Below are 24,900 nucleotides of genomic sequence, written 5' to 3' on the forward strand. Positions count from 1 at the left end.
TAGGAGAAAGGAGGTATAATGATACACTGGTACACCATTGTTAATAGTTCTAATACAAAGTACATTAGTCCTGTACAGCAGTTACAAATGCAGTTATGAAGTTACTTGGGTCACATCTGCATAGTGGTTTATGTATTCTACCCAGTAGGTACATAGTAGCTTATTTATGAGGTAGCTGTAATCCAGTTATCCCATATTTTATCATACTTGTCCGGACAGCCCCTTGCCATATATTTTAGTTGAATAATTATCTTTCAGATAATTTCTCTCCAGTATTTCATAGAGGGGGTTCATGCATCTAGCCATCTCATAAGGATTGCCTTTTTCACATAACATCAGAGACCACCACAGATCTCTCTTTGCATTCTGTGGTACCAAATCATCTATTATACCGAGTAAGCAGACAGCTGGATTCATAAATGGTACTTTTCAACTGGCAAGGATGCTTGGGTTCCCTATCTCCCTAAACTAACACAGTCCTGAATGCTAAACTAGCAATGCTTTCAGCAATTTTACATAGCTAATGTAGGAGGGTAAAGGTTTTGTCCACCTTTTAATCACTAGGAGGGTTTCGGTAGCCATGTTTGGGCCTTAATTACAGTTGGGAGGAGGGAGTTGTTTCCAAGTTTTTACCTGGCAGTGTTTATAAAATGGGAAGGTACCATGTGCTCAGCCTGTTTTGGTCCCCACTTTCTGGAGGATGTGGTGCTAAAGTACCTGGGCACTTTAGGGTGTAGGTCCCAGTAGGGCAATAAGTGTTAAGAAGATTTGTAGTAGCTTGCTGTAGGAGTGAAAGGCAGGATTAGGATAGTTAGAGCGGCCAGAGGCTCCTACGGGGAGACCACAAACGGTTAATACACTGTGGTGATAAGGCCTCCAGTTTGGAGCAAGAGACCACTGTGAGCTTTGTCTAATAAAAGTTAAACTAATTTAAAAGTCATTGTGCTTTAGAAAGGCACCATATTGTTAAGGGCTACCTCCGACAGTTCCACTAAACCTCAAGGAAGGTTGTCTTTAACTATGTCGGCTTAAACAAGCACACATGCAGAGCTAAACTAAAACTAAACTAAACTCATCTTATACCTGAAATACTGTAACTTCAAACTAATGCTCATTAAAAGAAGAAACTATTCTGTTGGCTCGTATCTTCAGCTTAAATGTGCGCTACTAATAATTTCATTTCCAGATTCACATTTTAAACAAGGATTGAAAAAACAGATATAAGGAATTATGTGAGCCAGAATGTTAAATATGAAAGTACCCATTCCCAGAAAAGGACGTGAAATGTTCATGATCAAACTGTTATATGAGAATACAGTGGAAACATATGAAATATGGTGCAAATTTATGACCAGAAAACATTACGTGGCAGTAAGAGGAGAATGAGGTAAGAGTGAGGTAAACTGCATTGGCAAAGATTGGAAATAATACATGACTGTTCTTTAAATCAATTAAGGTGTGCTACACAGTGGAAAACAGCTTATTGTAGCCCCAGGTGCACGCTGAACCCTCTGCCCGGGTAAAACAGTATCAATAGTGAAAACAGCAGCTCTTCGGTTATATGGAAAAAAAGTGTGCTGCTGTTTTCACTATTGATAAATGACCATTCTTTAATTATTGGAAATAATACATGACTGTTCTTTAATTACCTCTTCTCAGGATTAGACTGCAACAACTCGAGGTTTAGGTTAGCAAGTAATTGAAGATAACTAAAGTACATCATACTGATCAATTACATACTCTAGAAACAAACACCTCCACCTTATTCCATCATCTTATTCCATCCTTATTCCATCATCTTATTCCATCCTTATTCCATCATCTTATTCCATCCTTATTCCATCTTCTTATTCCATCCTTATTCCATCTGCTTATGCCATCCTTATTCCATCTTCCTATTCCATCTTCTTATTCTATCCTTATTCCATCTTCTTATTCCATCCTTATTCCATCTTCTTATTCTATCCTTATTCCATCTTCTTATTCCATCCTTATTCCATCTTCTTATTCCATCCTTATTCCATCTTCTTATTCCATCCTTATTCCATCTTCTTATTCTATCTTCTTATTCCATCCTTATTCCATCTTCTTATTCCATCTTCTTATTCCATCCTTATTCCATCTTCTTATTCTATCCTTATTCCATCTTCTTATTCTATCTTCTTATTCCATCCTTATTCCATCTTCTTATTCCATCCTTATTCCATCTTCTTATTCCATCCTTATTCCATCTTCTTATTCCATCCTTATTCCATCTTCTTATTCTATCCTTATTCCATCTTATTCTATCTTCTTATTCCATCCTTATTCCATCTTCTTATTCCATCCTTATTCCATCTTCTTATTCTATCCTTATTCCATCTTCTTATTCTATCTTCTTATTCCATCCTTATTCCATCTTCTTATTCCATCCTTATTCCATCTTCTTATTCCATCCTTATTCCATCCTTATTCCATCTTCTTATTCCATCTTCTTATTCCATCCTTATTCCATCTTCTTATTCCATCCTTATTCCATCTTCTTATTCCATCCTTATTCCATCTTCGTATTCCATCCTTATTCCATCTTCTTATTCCATCCTTATTCCATCCTTATTCCATCTTGAAGTTCCTCAAGGCTCTGTCTCAGGCCCTCTACTCTATACTACTTCTCTGGGTTATTCAGGCATTTGCACTTCAATACCACCTTTATGCTGATAATACCCAAAAATATCTGTGTACTCCTGACGTCTCACCTGTTATTTACCAAGTTACAGACTGCCTTTCTACTGTCTCCTGGATGTTGCAACAGCACCTGAAACTGAACCTTGACTATTACAATGTACTCCAATGTTGGCCTTCCAATACAACCTTTCTCAACTCCAGTCTGTTCCAAACGTCCAACTGTCCTATCACTCCATCAGTCACTCTCCTATGGATTTTCTTTTTACTGGCTCCCAATATTTTCTTTCAAAATAAATTTAAATTACCAAATTTAACTTACCCCACTTAACAGTGAAGTCCCTCTTCTAAGAGGGTAACCAAAGAAATATAATAAGCCTAATAATAAGTAAAATTTGATCGGGTACCCAGAAGAAAAACAGTAGACTCACCTCATCACACGGAGGGTCCAGGTGCACTGGCCTAGACCTGCAGCTTAAGGAGAATATCTAACAATTATTGCATAGATGATCAGCCACAAATAGGACCTCAGTTAGTAGATGCTGTCATTAATTTTATTTAAAAGTTGATATACCCTTTAACCTCATGTACAGACTAAGGATATGCTGGCTCATCTATGCAACTGAATTGAATTGTTCTGTAATAGGGATGTAAGGTTCAATGATGGTGTTGCTAAACAGAGAATGCTGTCTCTTTAAAGACTTTTGCTGCCTGGTCCTGGAACCTGGAGTGGCCAGGAAGGAACAGGCAGGCCAGACACTCCATTCTACTGTTCCAGCTCATATATTGGAGCAGACTTTTCACAGGAAGACAGTCCTGTGTAAAGATATTTAATTGTAGTGAGAATGTTAAGGAGGTCCTTCTGAGCAGGACATAGGGGAGGAAAGCTACCTGCCTGTGTAAGGAACTCACAGAGGGGCTGGGGGTGCTGACAGTCACTTCAAGGAGTAGAGGGAGTGTTTGACCAAGCAAATTAGAGACTGAGTAACTGAGAAAAATGCCAGGAGGTTGAGCAATCCCCCAAAGAAGTATCATGAGTACCGGGTTGACCCCAATACATGTGTTTTTAGTAGTGTATTAAGGGAACTCACCCAATGTGTGAAGGTAGTACCCAGAGGGCACTATTTATTGTTATGATTTGTTCTTCGTATATTGAATTGGACACCCCTGTGTATTAATAAACTGCCTTAAAGTGGAGAAAATGTTGTGAAACCCACAAGCTTACACTCCCTATATCTCAGCTCTTCAGCTCTGGTCTCAAAGTACACTTTACACAACCTACTCACTGGCCTTCACCTCTCTTCCCCACTCATCAAGTCATGCCATTCCCAAATACAAGACTTTTCTCAAGCTTCTGTTTGTGTCTGGGACTCCCTATCATCATCTATCAGACTCCCCTGTTTATAGTAGCATATTCACTGCACCCTGATCAGAAATCAATGTATCATAAAGAATCTCTAATTGTTTTCAGTATCCTTATGTCTTAACTGTTCCTCAGTCTTCAGCCTGTAAGCTCTTTGAGCAGGGCCCTCTGATCCCCTTCTTGTTATGTAACCCTTATTTGTCAAACTTTTGTAGGACCCCCGTTTGTTATAAAGAGCTGCCTAACTTGCCGGTGCTATATAAATAAATGACGGTGATTCTACTACAGATTCCTGGAAACACAATTGCAGACCAAATGAGACATTTAATATAAAATTATTGAGCACAATGGCTCAGTGTTTAATATAACTCACAGTAATGACATTTTCAAACAACAGAAACACGGGCCTGTTATTTTTACCCTTTGATATTTTAAAAGCAAACAACCCTGTAACCCGTCATGTCGCTGGGCTTTCATACATACTGCAGATTGCAGGGGCTTCTATGAAGTGACGGCTGAACTGCCCTATTGCATGTGGATTTCATAAATGCATTCATTTTAAATAAGATTACCTGATTATTTGGTTATAAAGCAGTTATTTAAGCTGCACACCTCATAGGATCAGTTCATTGTACAGTGTGCTGCATGTGTTGTACTTTGTGGGGATCATTTAACAACCCTGGGCAAAATTGATCATGGGCAGTAACCCATAGTAACCAATCAAATTGTTGCATTCATTGTTCTACCTACATCTGGATAAAAAAAGCCAGTCGCTGATTGCTATACGTTACTGCCCACAGGCAGATTTGTCCAGTTTTGTACCTGGGGCAAAAAAAGGACAGAAAAACGTTACCCAGCATTACTATAGTGGGAGATATTGTATGGGTTGGTGCCTGCCCCCCCAGTGGTCAACAAATTGCAAATACATTTGCATCTATTCAGGGTCATTAGCTAAGATACTTTGTGATCATGCTGCTCAGTAAAAGCTTTTAAGGCACCTAATGTGGAATGAGAGGCCTTTTTGTGCCAAGTACAAGTACCAAGGCATTTGCAGTAATTGTTGGTCTTAGTCAAGTAACACCTTGTAGACATTGTGCCCATTAACCAACCCTGGATGGAATGGACACTGCTGTTTGTGTAATTAACCTAATCCACATAATCCATGCTCTTTGGCTCTTCCTTCGGCAGCATGATTTCAGGACTGGCAGCCGTGTTCCGGAGGTCATTGGCAGGAAAATTGTATCTGACTGCTCCGGTGACCTTATAAAGTTGCTGCAAAACACTCCATTTCTGTTGGAACATTTGTACGGTGTTTCAAAGTCTGTTGAGGAAATTAAAACAGTGTGTATTTTTTTCCTATTGTTTGCCAGAGGGCACATAATCACTTCAAAACGAGATTTCTTGCTGCCGCTGCTGTTTCTTTGCCAGTTTACTTGACCTTTACTAGGGTAATTCTCCTTATGAATCCTCACTTTACTGCACATGTTTGGTTTGATTCTCCTTTTATTTCATACAAGAGGACCACATTTTTTCCTAGCATTCTTTGTGCGCTTTTATCTCCATACTAACTCATATAATTTGATGACATTGCTGCTTGTAATAACATGACATGGATTGCATACGTGTGCACTCTTATATGTCATTGTCACCTGTTTGTCATTTTTATTTTTCATTCTGGAGTGATGTCTTATATTGCTATATCAAGTAGTCTTCAATTTTAACCTAAGTTTATATGTCCCTTATGAGTTTTAGTGCAGCTTATATAATATTTTTTTGTGATAAAGGTATGGGACCTATTATCCAGAATGCTCGGGACCTGGGCTTTTCCGGATAAGGGATCTTTCCGTAATTTGGATCTCCATAACTTAAGTCTGCTAAAAATCATTTAAATATTGAATAAACCCAATAGGACTGTTCTGCCTCCAATAAGGGGTAATTATATCTTAGTTGGGATCAAGTACAGGTACTGTTTTATTATTACAGAGAAAAGGGAATCATTTAACCATGAAATAAACCCAATAGGGCTGTTCTGCCCCCAATAAGGGGTAATTATATCTTACTTGGGATCAAGTACAGGTACTGTTTTATTATTACAGAGAAAAGGGAATCATTTAACCATTAAATAAACCCAATAGGGCTGTTCTGCCCCAATAAAGGGTAATTATATCTTAGTTGGGATCAAGTACAGGTACTGTTTTATTATTACAGAGAAAAGGGAATCATTTAACCATGAAATAAACCCAATAGGGCTGTTCTGCCCCCAATAAGGGGTAATTATATCTTAGTTGGGATCAAGTACAGGTACTGTTTTATTATTACAGGGAAAAACGAAATCATTTTTAAAAATTAGAATTATTTGCTTATAATGGAGTCTATGGGAGATGGCCATTCCGTAATTCGGAACTTTCTGGATAATGGGTTTCCGGATAAGGGATCCCATACCTGTACTATTTATTTGGGTTACTGTATATGATATCAATCATCCACCTTAGTCTTCATGGGACTTCATATACAGTGTACTGTGTTTATTTCCTATTTCATCTGTCTTTTATTATTTCCCAGCCAATACCAAGACATATTATGGGACAGATTTATTACCATTCAAGATCAAGTTTTTACTGTAGAGATCCATGCATTTCCAGAATTCAAGCTCTTTAAAATTAGCGTTTTTGAGAAACATTTGCAGACTCATTGGAACAGAAGAGTAGCATGGAATTTTAGTGTGATTCAAGTTTTTGTTTTTAGCTTGATTTTACACAATTAATTTTTTTTTAAATTTGTAAAATTTTGTAGTTTTTCAAGTTTTTTTTTTTACAATTTGGTAAAAAAAACCCAACAACTTGAATTTGAATACAGGTATGGGATCCCTTATCCGGAAACCCGTTATCCAGAAGGCTCCGAATTACGGAATGCCTGTCTCCCATAGACTCAATTTTAATCAAATAATTCCGAATATTAAAACTGATTTCCTTTTTTCTCTGTAATAATAAAACAGTACCTGTACTTGATCCCAACTAAGATATAATTACCCCTTATTGGGGGCAGAACAGCCCTATTGGGTTTATTTCATGGTTAAATGATTCCCTTTTCTCTGTAATAATAAAAAAGTACCTGTACTTGATCCCAACTAAGATATAATTACCCCTTATTGGGGGCAGAACAGCCCTATTGGGTTTATTTCATGGTTAAATAATTCCCTTTTCTCTGTAATAATAAAACAGTACCTGTACTTGATCCCAACTAAGATATAATTACCCCTTATTGGGGGCAGAACAGCCCTATTGGGTTTATTTCATGGTTAAATGATTCCCTTTTCTCTGTAATAATAAAACAGTACCTGTACTTGATCCCAACTAAGATATAATTACCCCTTATTGGGGGCAGAACAGTCCTATTGGGTTTATTTCATGGTTAAATGATTCCCTTTTCTCTGTAATAATAAAACAGTACCTGTACTTGATCCCAACTAAGATATAATTACCCCTTATTGGGGGCAGAACAGCCCTATTGGGTTTATTTCATGGTTAAATGATTCCCTTTTCTCTGTAATAATAAAACAGTACCTGTACTTGATCCCAACTAAGATATAATTACCCCTTATTGGGGGCAGAACAGTCCTATTGGGTTTATTTCATGGTTAAATGATTCCCTTTTCTCTGTAATAATAAAACAGTACCTGTACTTGATCCCAACTTTAGATATAATTACCCCTTATTGGGGCAGAACAGCCCTATTGGGTTTATTTAATGGTTAAATGATTCCCTTTTCTCTGTAATAATAAAACAGTACCTGTACTTGATCCCAACTTTAGATATAATTACCCCTTATTGGGACAGAACAGCCCTATTGGCTTTATTTAATGGTTAAATGATTCCCTTTTCTCTGTAATAATAAAACAGTACCTGTACTTGATCCCAGCTAAGATATAATTACCCCTTATTGGGGGCAGAACAGTCCTATTGGGTTTATTTCATGGTTAAATGATTCCCTTTTCTCTGTAATAATAAAACAGTACCTGTACTCGATCCCAACTAAGGTATAATTAATCCTTATTGGGTTTATTAAATGTCTTAATAATTTCTAGTAGACTTAAGGTAGGGTGATCTAGATTACAGAAAGTTATCAGGAAAACCCCAGGTCACGAGCAATAGATCCTATACCTGTATTGCCCTGCTTGTGTATGCAGCACTGTACAGCTCATTAATAACACATACAGGGGAGCTGTACATAGAAATGTTAAAGCTCATTGCTGCATATGAGCTCTTAACACCCAAACACTGAATTCGACTGCTCAAAAAACAGCCGGATTAAAACAGTACCTGTACTTGATCCCAACTAAGATATAATTACCCCTTATTGGGGGCAGAACAGCCCTATTGGGTTTATTTCATGGTTAAATTATTCCCTTTTCTCTGTAATAATAAAACAGTACCTGTACTTGATCCCAACTAAGATATAATTACCCCTTATTGGGGGCAAAACAGCCCTATTGGGTTTATTTCATGGTTAAATGATTCCCTTTTCTCTGTAATAATAAAACAGTACCTGTACTTGATCCCAACTAAGATATAATTACCCCTTATTGGGGGCAGAACAGCCCTATTGGGTTTATTTCATGGTTAAATGATTCCCTTTTCTCTGTAATAATAAAACAGTACCTGTACTTGATCCCAACTAAGATATAATTACCCCTTATTGGGGCAGAACAGCCCTATTGGGTTTATTTCATGGTTAAATGATTCCCTTTTCTCTGTAATAATAAAACAGTACCTGTACTTGATCCCAACTAAGATATAATTACCCCTTATTGGGGGCAGAACAGCCCTATTGGGTTTATTTCATGGTTAAATGATTCCCTTTTCTCTGTAATAATAAAACAGTACCTGTATTTGATCCCAACTAAGATATAATTACCCCTTATTGGGGCAGAACAGCCCTATTGGGTTTATTTAATGGTTAAATGATTCCCTTTTCTCTGTAATAATAAAACAGTACCTGTACTTGATCCCAACTAAGATATAATTACCCCTTATTGGGGGCAGAACAGCCCTATTGGGTTTATTTAATGGTTAAATGATTCCCTTTTCTCTGTAATAATAAAACAGTACCTGTATTTGATCCCAACTAAGATATAGACCACTTATCTGGTAAATTCCAGGTCCCAAGCATTCTGGAGAACAGGTCCCATACCTGTACTTGCCACTAAAATATATTAGACATCAACAGAAATTATATACATGTCTAAAAACATGCAATATAAATTAAAAGGATACATATCAAATTAATAGGGCTGATATGAAGAACCTGGGCACAGAATTGGTGGCTCCAATAAAAGATTCAGAACCCATACTGTGAATCAGACATCTCAGTCTTTATAGTCAGAGGCAAAGTAAAAAAAAAAAAATACCCAAAAATATAACTGCATCCCACAGAATGAATATTGTAAATGTCTACACATTGGCACGTGTTGATGTATGACCAAGGCTTAGCTGTGTGGCCAAGAGCCTTTTCCATGACCAACACAAGTCCTACACAAGCATGAAAATGCCCAATATACTAAGGAAAGCAATATATTATGTGCAAGCTCTGACTGATGCCGGAACAAACACATTTTAAACTTTTTCTGTAACCATGGCCTGGCCTTTTACCATTCTACAAGAAACACAAAGTCATTTTCAATTGCTTTATGCACTTTTATACAAGTAGGAATCATAATCTGGCAACTGGAATAAGAGTAAATTGTCTAATGGTTTGTCTTTTCTTTAAAGCCATTGGAAGCAATGTATACTCAATGTATACTCACAGTGCTTAGTGACCATATTGGTGAGTGTAGCTTCTATGACAAAATTGAAACCAGGACCAAGTGCATAGTGACACAACTATGAATTTTCCAAGAAATGATGCAATGAGAATTGGCTGCACCCGTAGCTAAAATAATTCTAAAATCAAACTAAAAAATTCTATATTGAACCAGACATACGTCGTTACCATGGTTGACATTGTCTTAAAACAATAATCAATCCTTCTCGACAGCTCTTTCAGTTTATTTTTGCCAGTCAGTTTAGATTTGATGTAGGTAGATCTGTGTTTATTCCTGCCATATGTCACTCTTTCATGGCATATAGTGCCGTAAATACTAGTGAAAAAATTCCTCCAGTGACCGAATCATCATGAATACTGACGTCTGAATGTAACATTCCTTTTATCCTCCGTAAAGTCATTCAAATTATGTCATCACAACATGTAACCAAGTAATGATGAGGAGAAATAAAAGGGCACCTGTAACACCCTGTCTGGATTTGAACCAGTAACCTGCTGCTTGCTGTGCAGTTGCCTCGCCTCTCACCTATTTGAGCAGACTGCTGGGTTTCTGGTTCACTTCAATAATATCCTTAGTTTTCCAGGCAGGAATGATGGCTACAGGTGCTCTCTATTTACACACACCTGTTTTGAATCTCCAATTATCCAGCCTTAAATCCCTACCTCTCAGTTTCTTTCTATCTTTCTATCTATTATAGTTCCTGGGTGCGCATTTTGTCCTGTCTATCTGGTTCTGACCTTTGCCTGTATCCTGACTTTGAGTGAACTCTGCCTGGACTGACCCCTTTGCCTGCTTGACTTTGCTTCTGGATCCTGCTGTTCTGGTTTTGACCCGGCCTGCCTGACTCTGATTCTTATAAGCTGCCTCAGTCCTCATCTTATGATCTGGTTCCCTTGCTTGCTCAGAACCTTTGCCCTTTTCCTCTCATTTTAAGACCTGGAGGGACCCGAGTAGGGTCCACTCGAATCCCAAGGTGGCTGTTATAAACAGAAGTGTGAGCAGTGACCGGGACCGTGGCAGTTCGTGACAGCACCATAGTAGGCTCTCTACCTAATGCCATTGAACTTTATCTACAATCAATCAAACCATACTATGAAGGCAGGTGACATTTCACTTTCTCATAAACTTTCATCTTTTTGGGTACTACATTGCTGTTTGATAGATTTGAGTGGGAAAAAATGGGATAGACAAGAAATAATGTAGAAGTCCCAAGTTGAAAAGTGGTTATCATCCTGGCTCAAAGAATAACCGTGTTCAAGGCATTAAAGGAACAGTAACACTAAAAAATAAAAATGTTTTAAAATAAAATATAATGTACTGTTGCCCTGCACTGGTAAAAGTTGTGTGTTTGCTTCAGAAAGACTACTGTATTTAACAGAAATAGCTGTCGTGTAGCCATGGGGGCAGCCATTTAAATTGAAAAAAGGAGAAAAGGCACAGGTTACATAAGAAAATAACAGATAACTGTGTAGAATACAATGGGAATCTATGCTACTAAGGCTGATGCCACACCAGGCGTAGGGATGATTTTTTCGGCAAGCGGAAAAACGCTTGCCGAAAATTCAGCCCTACGCCTGCTACTTGTGCCTGCACCGGAATGAATGAGATACGCTCGGGGTGCAGGCACATGTAGCCGATATACGCACGAAAACGCGAGACTTTGCATTCTCTCGCGTTTTCGTGCGTATATCGGCTACATGTGCCTGCACCCAAGCGTATCCCATTCATTCCGGTGCAGGCACAAGTAGCAGGCGTAGGGCTGAATTTTCGGCAAGCGTTTTTCCGCTTGCCGAAAAAATCAGCCCTACGCCTGGTGTGGCATCAGCCTTATCTGTTATCTGCTTAGTAACCTGTGCCTTTTCTCCTTTTTTCAATTTAAATGGCTGCCCCCATGGCTACACAGCAGGGTATTTATATAAACTGTAGTAGTGTTTATGAAGCAAACACACAACTTTTACCAGTGCAGGGCAATAGTACATAATATATTAATTATTTTTATACACTTTCATTTTTTTGTGTTACTGTTCCTTTAAGAAAGATAGCAGATAATGCAGGCCAACCCGAGTCTTGCTGAGAGACAGAATATTAAAACACTAAGCAGATACAACTCTTCTGTTAGATGACCTGCATATAAATGTGGCAACATTGTTTTAACAGATAACATCAATTATCCTAATTATATTATGGGACTGGTCAAATGTTTCCAGGACACCCATGTAAAATAATACAGTATAAATATTTACAGCATCATTGGAGTAGTTCCTGGCAGAAGATCATTCTAAATGTCCAATGTGTTTCCCAATGTACCTAAACATCCTTTTAACGCAGCCTATTAAGTAGGTTGTTTTTTTTGGTTAATTGTTTGGTAGTACAATCACTACCATGTTGGAAGGCATTGGAAGCTGCTAAACATTCTACTTTAACGATGGATAAAAACAGAGTGCAGTTTCTTTACTGCTGGATCCAGGTTGATTAAACAATATTTAATGAACACTAGCTATACTAAAAAAGTGTCAACAGTGAGACATAATGCAACATGGACATACAAGTGAGGTAAGAATGGATGGGACATCTTCATGAAGACTAAAGGTGCCCATACACCTTAAGATCCACTCGCTTGGCGATGTCGCCAAGCGAGCAGATCTTCTCCCGATATCCCCCACCTACGGGTGGGGGACATCGGGAGAATTCAGGCTAATTCGATCGTTTCGCCCTGGGGCCAAACGATCGAGTTATAATGATGGGCATAGGCAAAGTCGGTCCGGGGACCGCATCAACGAGCCGATGTGGTCCCCGATCCGACTAGATTTTCTAACCTGCCCGATCGAGATCTGGCTGATTTCAGGCCATATATCGGTCGGGCAGGCCCGTCGGTAGTCCCCATACATGGGCCGATTAGCTTCCGAATCGGTCTAAGGGACTGATATCAGCAGCTAGAATCGGCACGTGTATGGGGACCTTTAAGCTTACAAATCAGCTCATTTGACAAGTAGACCAAAAGAGTTAATCTTTGCCCATATAAGTCTTTCCTGTGTTCCCTCCATTAATGTTTAGGGCTGAATTGTCAGATATAGAGGTAGAAACAATAGGTATTCTACCTCCACCTGATGATCTTTTGACCCACCCGATCGAAGAGATGACAGATATCAAAGCTTTTGCTGTATCAGTCATCTCGTCAATCCACCATAGACGCACCAATACTATCCGTGCATGTATGGCCAGCTTTAGATTGATACATTACTTTGTATGTGCTTTATGAGTAGTAGTGTTGAGTGGTTTTTGTTTTTCTTTTTTTCAGGCCCTTTTTGCTCTTTTTTTAGTACTTTGAGACACTTTCCTTAGGGGGAGTGCACTGTGTGTGTCCTATGGTGGTACATTGAACTGTCCTTGCAAGATAAATAACCTGAGTGTGTTGGATATCTCTGGGCACGTGTCCCACTGTTTGTATGTGCAGAAGCCATATTTTTATCTAATCTCTATATCTCTCTTTCACTACACATATATTCTGTCTGGTTCCCTTAGTGTTCTCTACAAATCCTCTTTGGAGCTTACTTCAACCAGCCACCACATCTCATGTTCCTGGCTATTTGTTTGTGTGTGAATGATTTATTGCTCTTGGGATAGTTTGGCTGTTTGTATTCTCAGCTGGAGCATCCAATGCAAGATCTCGTATTTTTCCTGAATCACATGGAGTCGTTTCCTGAATTGGCAAGCTGTTTCTCGTCTCTAACAATGGGATCATATTAAACAATTACAGGACTCCGTAACTAATATAACTTACGGACATTTTAAAAAGCATTTAAAATCGCCCAGCTCTGTTACAAATCATTTACTATTAGGATACTCGGCATAACCACAGAATGGCCTTCCTGTTCCTGCCTATGAATAGGGACATTGTGTGCAGCAAAACAAAAGAATCCCTTTCAAAATATCTAAAATTCACATAACAAATACAAGCAATACTGCTGCCCTTAAAAAATTCCAAGTTTCCATTAATTATTCCTGTATTAAAGGGGCTGTTTACTTTTAACGGTTTGCAGTTGGTCTTCATTTTTTATTTTGAATGGTTTTTCAGTAATGGTTTTTCAGTTGCTTTTTGTTTAGCAGTTTTTTAGTTGGGATTTCGGCAACTATCTTGTTGGCAGGATCTTATGTTCCCTAGCAACCAGGCAGTGTTTTCTAATAAGAGACTGGTATAAATAAGAGACTGGTATAAGTATTGTAGAGGGACTAAATAAAAAGTAACAACAATAACATTTCAGCCTCTCTGAGCAATAGTTTTTTTTCCTTCTGGGGTCAGTGACCCCCATTTTAAAGCTGGAAAGAGGTAGAAGAGAAAGTCAAATAACTCAAAACCTACAGTGGAGGAAATAATTATTTGACCCCTCACTGATTTTGTAAGTTTGTCCAATGACAAAGAAATGAAAAGTCTCAGAACAGTATCATTTCAATGGTAGGTTTATTTTAACAGTGGCAGATAGCACATCAAAAGGAAAATCGAAAAAATAACTTTAAATAAAAGATAGCAACTGATTTGCATTTCATTGAGTGAAATAAGTTTTTGAACCCTCTAACAAAAAAAGACTTAATACTTAGTGGAAAAACCCTTGTTTGCAAGCACAGAGGTCAAACGTTTCTTGTAATTGATGACCAAGTTTGCGCACATTTTAGGAGGAATGTTGGTCCCACTCCTCTTTGCAGATCATCTCTAAATCCCTAAGGTTTCGAGGCTGTCTCTGTGCAACTCTGAGCTTGAGCTCCCTCCATAGGTTTTCTATTGGATTAAGGTCCGGAGACTGACTAGGCCACTCCATGACTTAACTTGTTTATTAATGACCTGGAGGTGGGCATAGACAGTACTGTTTCTATTTTTGCTGATGACACTAAATTGTGCAAAACTATAAGTTCCATGCAGGATGCTGCCGCTTTGCAGAGCGATTTGACAAAATTAGATAACTGGGCAGCAAACTGGAAAATGAGGTTCAATGTTGATAAGTGCAAAGTTATGCACTTTGGTAGAAATAATATAAACGCAAACTATCTACTGAATGGTAGTGTGTTGGGGGTATCCTTAATGGAGAAGGATCTAGGGGTTTTTGTTGATAACAAGTTGTCTAATGCCAGGCAGTGTCATTCTGTGGCTACTAAAGCAAATAAAGTGCTGTCTTGTATAAAAAAGGGCATTGACTCAAGGGATGAGAACATAATTTTGCCCCTTTATAGGTCCCTGGTAAGGCCTCACCTTGAGTATGGGGGGCAGTTTTGGGCTCCAGTCCTTAAGAAGGATATTAATGAGCTGGAGAGAGTGCAGAGACGTGCAACTAAACTGGTTAAGGGGATGGAAGGGTTAAACTATGAGGTGAGACTGTCGAGGTTGGGGTTGTTTTCTCTGGAAAAGAGGCGCTTGCGAGGGGACATGATTACTCTGTACAAGTACATTAGAGGGGATTATAGGCAGATGGGGGATGTTCTTTTTTCCCATAAAAACAATCAACGCACCAGAGGTCACCCCTTTAGATTAGAGGAAAGGAGCTTCCATTTGAAGCAGCGTAGGTGGTTTTTCACGGTGAGGGCAGTGAGGTTGTGGAATGCCCTTCCTAGTGATGTGGTAATGGCAGATTCTGTTAATGCCTTTAAGAGGGGCCTGGATGAGTTCTTGATCAATCAGAATATCCAAGGCTATTGTGATACTAATATCTACAGTTAGTACTAGTGGTTGTATTTATAGTTTATGTATGTGAGTGTATAGATTGGTAGGTGTGGGTTAGGTGTGCTGGTTTTACTTGGATGGGTTGAACTTGATGGACACTGGTCTTTTTTCAACCCTATGTAACTATGTAACTATGACCTTAATGTGCTTCTTCTTGAGCCACTTCTTTTGTTGCCTTTGCTGTATGTTTTGGGTCATTGTCGTGCTGGAACACCCATCCACGACCCATTTTCAGTTTCCTGGCAGAGAGAATGAGATTGTCGTTCAGGATTTCACGATACATGGCTCCGTCCATTTTCCCGTTAATGCGAATAAGTTGTCCTGTGCCCTTAGCAGAAAAACACCCCCAAAGCAAAATGTTTCCATCCCCATGCTTGACGGTGGGGACGGTGTTTTGGGGGTCATAGGCAGCATTTTTCTTCCTCCAAACACAGCGAGTTGAGTTAATGCCAAAGAGCTCTATTTTGGTCTCATCAGACCACAGCACCTTCTCCTAGTCACTCACAGAATCATTCAGGTGTTCATTGGCAAACTTCAGACGGGCCTGCACATGTGCCTTCTTGAGCAGGGGGACCTTGCGAGCCCTGCAGGATTTTAATCCATTGCGGTGTAATGTGTTTCCAATGGTTTTCTTGGTGACTGTGGTCCCTGCTAATTTGAGGTCATTAACTAACTCCTCCCGTGTAGTTCTAGGATGCTTTTTCACCTTTCTCAGAATCATTGACACCCCACGAGGTGAGATCTTGCGTGGAGCCCCAGAGCGAGGTCGATTGATGGTCATTTTGTGCTCCTTGTGTCACCTTCTCTCCCAGCTTCTTGCTAATGGTTTTCTAGCCCATTCCAGCCTTGTGCAGATCTACAATTTTGTCTCTGACATCCTTGGACAGCTCTTTGGTCTTTCCCATGTTGGAGAGTTTGGAGTCTGCTTGATTGATTGATTCTGTGGACAGGTGTCTTTTATACAGGTGACTAGTTAAGACAGGTGTCCTTAATGAGGTTGACTAATTGAGTAGAAGTGTCTAACCACTCTGTGGGAGCCAGAACTCTTAATGGTTGGTAGGGGTTCAAAAACTTATTTCACTCAATGAAATGCAAATCAGTTGCTATCTTTTATTTAAAGTTATTTTTTCGATTTTCCTTTTGATGTGCTATCTGCCACTGTTAAAATAAACCTACCATTGAAATGATACTGTTCTGAGACTTTTCATTTCTTTGTCATTGGACAAACTTACAAAATCAGTGAGGGGTCAAATAATTATTTCCTCCACTGTATAAAGAATTAATCAAGACCAAAATTGCTAGGAATATGCCATTCTGTAACATTCTAAAAGTTAACTTAAAGGTGAACCACCCCTTAAATAATTGTAAACTGAGAAATTGAGAGGAAATCTAGCTCAATTATGCATGTAGTGGAGCCTCCTCCTTCCACTGATCATGTGAATGGTGGCTGATATATACTGAGATTTACCTTGTTAGCCCCTTCCTGCAGTACTCTTGCCTCCTCCCTTCCCAAGCAATATACTGCCAGCAGTGTTTCATTGATAACCCTGGAATTGTGTATATTACTAAAGTAAACTGGTTTGTAGGATCTGGGTAATGGGTATAAATATGTACTTATGCACTGAAGATTTCTGCTGGCTTAGTAACCCCTAGTAACAAATCAGCAGGGAACAGAAACTGGTCAGCTGCTTGAATATAAATATCTGATTGGTTGCTATGGTTTGTAGCTGTAGACAAACATAAGACTTTGTAGTTCTTTAACCCATATGGCCAATATTTGTTTTGTAGTCCACTCCCCCAGTAATATGTTTATTGGTATAAAATAAATACAACTAAGACACAAGCCTTACTGTAGAACAATGGCAAAGTGCTGTCACTGCCTCAAGAGGAACTACACACTGTACCAACCACACTAAGCTCCTCTACAGATGGCACTACACTCCAAAGAAACTCCAGCTACCCAATGCAATGTTGGTGCGGCTGTGGACTACAAGGCTCACTTCTACACTTGTGTTGGCACTGTCCGACAGTGATGCTTTTTTTCCTTGGTCCCCGGAAATAGCCCTTCTACAAATATATCTAGTTAAGTACTCTAAAGGGACCAGAAAACTATTTGTTCATATATTCAATGCAGCTACCTAAATAATTGCTAAAAACTGGAAAAGTACCACCCAACCGTCAGTACAAGAATGTATAACTGAAATAGACACCAGAATGTGTATGGAACAATTAGCAGCAGGGACAGGTAGTAACTTAGATTGCTATCGTGCAGTGTGGGAACCAATAAATCATGACTCTAAGACCCACTAAGTTTTTTTTATATTTTACTATGATATAGCTGATTCAGCCTTTTTTCCCATTATATTTAGTCGCAGGTTTTGTTAAAGGAGAAGGAAAGGCTAGTAAAGAGTTAATCTCAAGCTGCAGGCATACCTTCAGTTGTCTCAATAGTGCCTTTAAGTCTCCCCATATTTCAGAAGATCTGAAGCCAAACAGTTAGAAAAAATGCTGAGCTGGGTAGAGAAAATTCCCATAATGCCTTGCTCCTGCCCAGACTTGGCGACTTGGGACTGTAGGCGGCGCATGCGCACCCCCCCTAGCATCCGGTTGCCATGGCGTGTATGCAGCGGCACAGAAGAAGAACAGAGAAGCCAGCAAGCAGGTGCTGGTGGGGGGAGAGGCAGGGGGGTAGAGGCAAGCGGCGAGGGGGGTGCTGACAAAACAAAGCGAGCGGGTGGAGTGTGGCAGCCGGCAAGCAGGTGCTGGTGGGGGGAGAGGCAAAGGGGGAGCCGACCGGAGAGAGTCGATCAGACGGGGGGGTAGGGTGCTGACAAAACAAAGCGAGCGGGTGGTGTGTGGCAGCCGGCAAGCAAGTGCTGGTGGGGGGAGAGGCAAGGAGGGAGCAAGCCAGAATATTAGCGTTTTTACACATCAATAGTAGTACTATTTAATAGTGTGCTTAATAGATTTTGACTTTCCTTGTCCTTTAAGCAGAATACTGCTGTCTATTTTTGAATACATTTTATTTTATGCAAATAAAACTGAAATTCAAAGAAAAAGAGGAAGGGGAGCAAGTAAGCTGGTAGAGGGAGCGGAAGGCCTAAGTGGAAGAAAGGTTGGCCAAGTTGGGATTGTTTACACTTGAGAAAAGATACTTAAGAGGAGATATGATAACTGTGTATAAATATATAAGGGGAACCATTTGATAGTTTCTCTGACCATTTGATAATTTTCACTTAATTAAGACAACAGGATAGAATTTGATAGATGTGACTTTTTCAACCTAAATTGCTATGTTGCTGACGGCAGTGCCTGTTTGGTAATTATAACTAGACACCTCTAGGTGTGAATACATTATGTTCTGCTGAACTTGTAGGTATCCAACTGTAATTTTGGGGTCAGGAAGGAATCCGATTTCTCCACATGAGGTTAGATTTGCAGCTGGAATGCTTGGACGCTATTGTTTGTAATATGTTCTTTGAACTCAAAGGGCTTATATGTTTATTTTTATTTCCTAGAATTATCTCCATCCAACTTACTTAAAACAAGTTGCAGAACCCCAATTCATTGTCATATTTTGTTTTTCAATGAAAAGTTAATTGAACAAATAGCATCTGCAATCATACAACTATTACTCAATCTCCACATTGCCTGGCCCCTTCTTTCATAACCTCTCAAATACAATTTATGTCCTTTACATGTAACTTCAAAATATATTGCGAAAGTTCTTTCTCTGACTGCCTTTTTAATCCCCCTCTCATCTTTCACTTCTCAAGCAGATAATAAATTTGTCTTTTAAATCTGCAGTATTTTCCTGTGCTACATCAATGACTGACTGCATACGTTAAAAGATTGTGATGGAATGTTTCTACAGAAAAACCTCACTTATTGCAAAAGGTATTCAGCAGTGTCTTCTACTTGCCTTAATATTTTTTAGCAAACAGGTATCATAGACTTTAATTCTGAACACATTATGTGATTGTAGCACATATAAGTAGATTTGAGATCATTATTTAATATTTGTTTCTTTGCCAATAGCTTTTGCAAACATTTTGTCATTCTGTAAAACAATTTCCATTATTAAGAACATAAATGAGAAGAAGAATAAATAGAAAGGAAAGAAAAGAGAGGAGAAAGATAAAAAGGAAGGATCATTGCTTCAGAAAAGTCGCTATGGTCAAACATCCACAGGAAATGGCAGAGAAAATAAGAGGGATCATTGTTTCCAAAACGTTGTTATGGTCAAACATCTCTAGAAGATGGTGGAGAAAACAAGAAGGATTATTTCTTCCAAAAGTTATTACAGTCAAACATCTCCAGTAGAAACAATGAACAAGAAGCGTTGTTGCTTTCAAAATGTTTCTATAGTCAATCATCACACCATCATAACCATCATAGCAACATTTTATGGAAAAAATAGATAGATCATTGCTTCCAAAAAGTTGCTATGGGCAAACACCTCCAGGAGATGGTTGAGAAAATAAGAAGGATCATTGCTTCCAAACAGTTATTATGGTCAAACTTCTCCAGGGGATGGTGGAAAAGATAAGAAGAATCATTGCTTCAAATACATTGCTATGGTCAGACATCACCAGGAGATGGTGGAGATAATAAGAAATAAGGTGCATGAAACTGCATGACTGCGCAATGGATTTGCTTTAGAGTGAAGGCACACAGAGTGATCTGCCACCCACAGAATCTGCTCTATCCACGGGTGACAAATCATCTTAAATACCTTTGCACCTGGAGCAATGAAGATTGCTGTGGGTAAAACAGACCAATCAGGTAGTCGTGTAAATATTGCTCATCTGGAACAATGAAGATTGCTGTGAGTACAACTCACCAATCAGGTTATCACACAAAATTTGCTTTGAAGTTTTCCTTATACTTTTGTGCATGGGTCACCAAGCAACCGAAGGTCTGTGTATTTCGATTGCTAACTCTTCCCCACACCGGACTCTGAAAATGAAGTTCAAGCCAGGCACAATGCTTACAGCCAGCTCAGAATTTGTTTGGTGAATTCCGTTACCCCAATTCAGGGCGAAAGCTTCTGCAGATATTGTTTCATGGGGCACAAATATAGAATGAAGCTTCCTTCCTTTTTTAAATTCTTTACATGAACCTAAAATTATGATGCTCACTCTCTCTATTGTTTTAAATTTGTGTCCAAGTGGAAGCCAGAGCCATCTTTCTGTAGGAAGCAGCTAGAAGTAAGCCTCTCCTGGTGTACGGAAAATACAATAGGACAATTTAAACAGACGTATCGATGCTATAATAAGGGAATTTCTTTTCTAATTAGGAAAACGTTATAGGTTTTGTCATAATATTTGTGATGAGTAAAACTGCCCTCCTTTGTAAAAACATTTACAAAACTGCGTAAAAGTTAAACAAGTTTTGCCGAAATATAGCCAACTGTCAGTGCCGTAACTTGGTCATACCAGGCCCCCCTGCAGAAAAGCTTTTGACCAGTCCCACCTCCCCCGCCATCCCGGCCCCAACTGCGCTGGTGTATTTAAGGTAGGAGAGGTGCCGGGGAGGGGGAAATTAATGTACAGCAGACCCCATGATCTGGGCCTCCCTGGGATCTGCTGTGTATGTAGTTACTCCACTGCTAATTGTACTGGAGCCAATGGGCATTTATTCAATGTTTTTTTTCTCATGCCAAATGCATTGCAGTAAATGCCTGACTTTTCTCTACGTTTTTCCCTTGTACCAAAAACATTGATCTCAATACAGTTATTTATACGCGCCAATGCACTGAAATCAACAGATGTTTGTCTGTTTTTTCCTCAGTTTTTTTTGTACAAAATTGGCATATTTTTTTTATTATGCCAAAAGCATTGGAGGCAATGAGTGTTTTTTCTCTCACCAAATACTTTTTTTTTCACAACAAACAAAAAATATAGAGCAAAAATATAGAGCAGATTCGTGAAAGTTTTCATGCAACTCTGTATCAGGCAAAACATTTTCTCATCTCTACTTAAGATTAATAAAATCTAAAACAGTTGTTAAGCTGTCAAAAAGTAAAATAAAGTTTTTTCAACACAATATGAACAAATACTTACGGATGTCAAAGGAGCACAAACTTTTTGTTGGGAAAGACACAATATTTTTGGCCCACCTGTCTGAAAATTGCAAAATGCAATTTTCAGACACATGTGCCAAAAAGATTGTGTCTTTCCCAACAAAAAGTTATATTCACCTTACACAATGCGCACCCTGTGACACGACTGTAGTGCAAGGTTTTTTCTATCACATTAAAGGTGCACAAACTAACCAGAACCAAAGACCAGATTTTCCTAAATAATAATCCCAAAACAAAGTAACATAATCTGGAACTATGTACATAACACAACTAGTAAATCGAGAAATAGAATAGAAATTCACCTATTAATTATGACTGAGGCAAACTTTATCTAGACCTTTGGCTTAGAGGGCTCACCATGGCTACATTTGCTATTTCTTGTAATTAACTCTTAACTCAGAACCCTGCATTTGAGCAATCTTTGAAACAAGTGTCACCCATATTAGAGGCAGATATGCAAAACTCGATCCTTTAAAGTTGGAGATGTGGAGATGGGATTTATCACTCGCCCCCGGATTCCTTTTGCACGGACGTCACTGCACATCCCAAAATAATTGATATGTTAGACATTTCATCAGGACACTTCTGAGCGAAGGTTCCCAGGACACAGAGCTCATTCCAGAGTTGTGATAATCATTACTATCAGTGCACATAAGGGCCCAGATGCAATTCAATCAGTTCCCTGTGCTAGGGCGGCACATTACATAACCAAAAATTGTACATTTGTTCCCCATGGATATAATATGCCGTTGTATATGTGTTTGCTTTGACAACAATGACAGTGCCTTGCATTCTCCTGGAAAATCATGTTGGCATTCCTCGCGTGATCTGGCACGGCCCATGCAAACTTGAGGTGCTGAGCAATAAAACGCACTTCTATCTTTGTACTTGCGCATATCTTTCCAGCTCCATTTTCATTCTTCCCTTCCCTTTTATGAGTTCTTTCCAGGCAGTAATAGAGTTTTATAGAGTGAGGACAACGGTAAATCCTTAGAGCTGAGACAGGTTTGTCATTTACTGTAAGCCATCTGATGCTAACAACTTGTGTACAATTTACAGGTTCTCATAAACTTGGTTTTAATAGAGACCGGCCTATTAGAAACCCACAAGATTGCATTCTGTAACTGGGGAGGACCCCGAGCAGAACCATATTCAGCAAATTCTCCTCCGCCTTCCACAACATTAAAGGAAGGAGGATTTTATATAGTAATAAAGATAACTTTATAAGTAGATAACTCTTAGTAGCAACTACACTGTGGCATATCGGTGCATTTATGGAATCATACTTTTATTGAATCATACTGTTTAGAATCACATTGTGCCTGTCCAGATAATTGTAACAGCGTTGTGTCTCCTTGCTGTAATCAAACAGCTACAAAATCTAAGGGACTTATTTATCAACATTCAAATTTTTGCCGCAATTCACATTTGCGTGTTCTGAAACTGAATTCAATTCAGTTAAATGTAATAAATAAGCAAACATTCAAGTATGATAAAATTTTGAGTTTATTCAAATTCAAAAAATCTTCATTTATAAACCTCATCAGTGAATCACTAATAGTGCGTTCTCTCCTGTTTCTCATGTATAGATTGGGGTTCGCAAAATTGTTTCCGATAACTGTGAGTGTTGAGTTGGGCCTGTAACCTGTCTCAGGCCTAATAGGCCTAATACCCCCTCATTATGATTGCCCCCCCTTTTTTTGAAGCAGCAGTGGGGGCGAGGTGGCCGGCCGGGTCGCCTAGGGTGCCTGGCTGGCTTGGCCCGCCTCTGGCTGGGGGTGTGTACTGGAGGTAAGAGAAACAATGTGACACACAAAGCAGATGTAACTCTTGGGGGCACATTTACTAACCCACGAATCCGAATTGGAAAATTCCGATTGGAAAACGAACATTTTGCGACTTTTTCGCGATTTTTTCGGCGCCTTTACGACTTTTCGGAAATTGTCGCGACTTTTTCGTTACCAATACGATTTGCGTGAAAAAACGCAAGTTTTTCGTAGCCATTACGATGTGCTCGTATCTTGTCGTGACTTTTTCGTATTGAGCACTCGTAAGCGGCGGGCTATACTTTCAGACTTAGCATGATTTTGGAAGCCTCCCATAGGACTCAATGGCACCCTGCAGCTCCAACCTGGCCCAAGGAAAGTCTCCCATAGGACTCAATGGCACCCTGCAGCTCCAACCTGGCCCAAGGAAAGTCTCCCATAGGGCTCAATGGCACTCTGCAGCTCCAACCCGGCCCAAGGAAAGTCTCCCATAGGGCTCAATGGCACCCTGCAGCTCCAACCTGGCCCAAGAAAAGTCTCCCATAGGGCTCAATGGCACTCTGCAGCTCCAACCTGGCCCAAGGAAAGTCTCCCATAGGGCTCAATGGCACTCTGCAGCTCCAACCTGGCCCAAGGAAAGTCTCCCATAGGGCTCAATGGCACTCTGCAGCTCCAACCCGGCCCAAGGAAAGCCTCCCATACGGCTCAATGGCACTCTGCAGCTCCAACCCGGCCCAAGGAAAGTCTCCCATAGGGCTCAATGGCACTCTGCAGCTCCAACCTGGCCCAAGAAAAGTCACCATACTGAAGCCTGAATGAATCCGAATCTTTCGTACTCGTCGCGAAGGCTACGAAAAAGTCGCGACTTTTCGCGCAAGTAGTAACGGTACGAAAAAAATCGCCAAATTTTGCACAACATTCGGAATGGCAACGAAAAAGTCGCGACAAAATACCGATCATTACGAAAAAAACGCAATCGGACGCATTCGGCCCGTTCGTGAGTAAGTAAATGTGCCCCTTAGTGTAGCACATTTGCACTCACTGAGCTGTAGGTATGTACTTGCCATAACCTGTATTGTAATTAGGGATGCACCGAATCCAGGATTCGGTTCGGGATTTGGCCAAGATTCAGCCTTTTTTGGCAGGATTCAGATTCAGCACTGCAGAACTCAGGCAGCTATGTATTCATGGGGGCGGGCGTTAGTCTCTGCATTCCGAAACTGAACACTGAGACCTGCAGCGGAAGGGAAGGTCCAAAGTGAGCTTTTTTTTGTACTTTTTGCCTTTTCTCCCACATTTGTAATTGACCCCTTATGCAAATGACTAGACTAACAAGTGGATAGCAGCAGTCATTTTATTCCCGCACTTTAAACTCCTTTGTTTTATAGGATCCTGGCTTGTGTGCAGACTTCTATCCCAACGGCAGAGAGGTCTGTGTGGGATTAAGCACTGGAAGGTGAGTGCTAAAGGAGTCTTGCCTTTATTCTTTATATC

The sequence above is a fragment of the Xenopus tropicalis genome, chromosome 1, assembly GCF_000004195.4.
Source record: "Xenopus tropicalis strain Nigerian chromosome 1, UCB_Xtro_10.0, whole genome shotgun sequence".
In the NCBI taxonomy this organism is placed as follows: Eukaryota; Metazoa; Chordata; class Amphibia; order Anura; family Pipidae; genus Xenopus; species Xenopus tropicalis.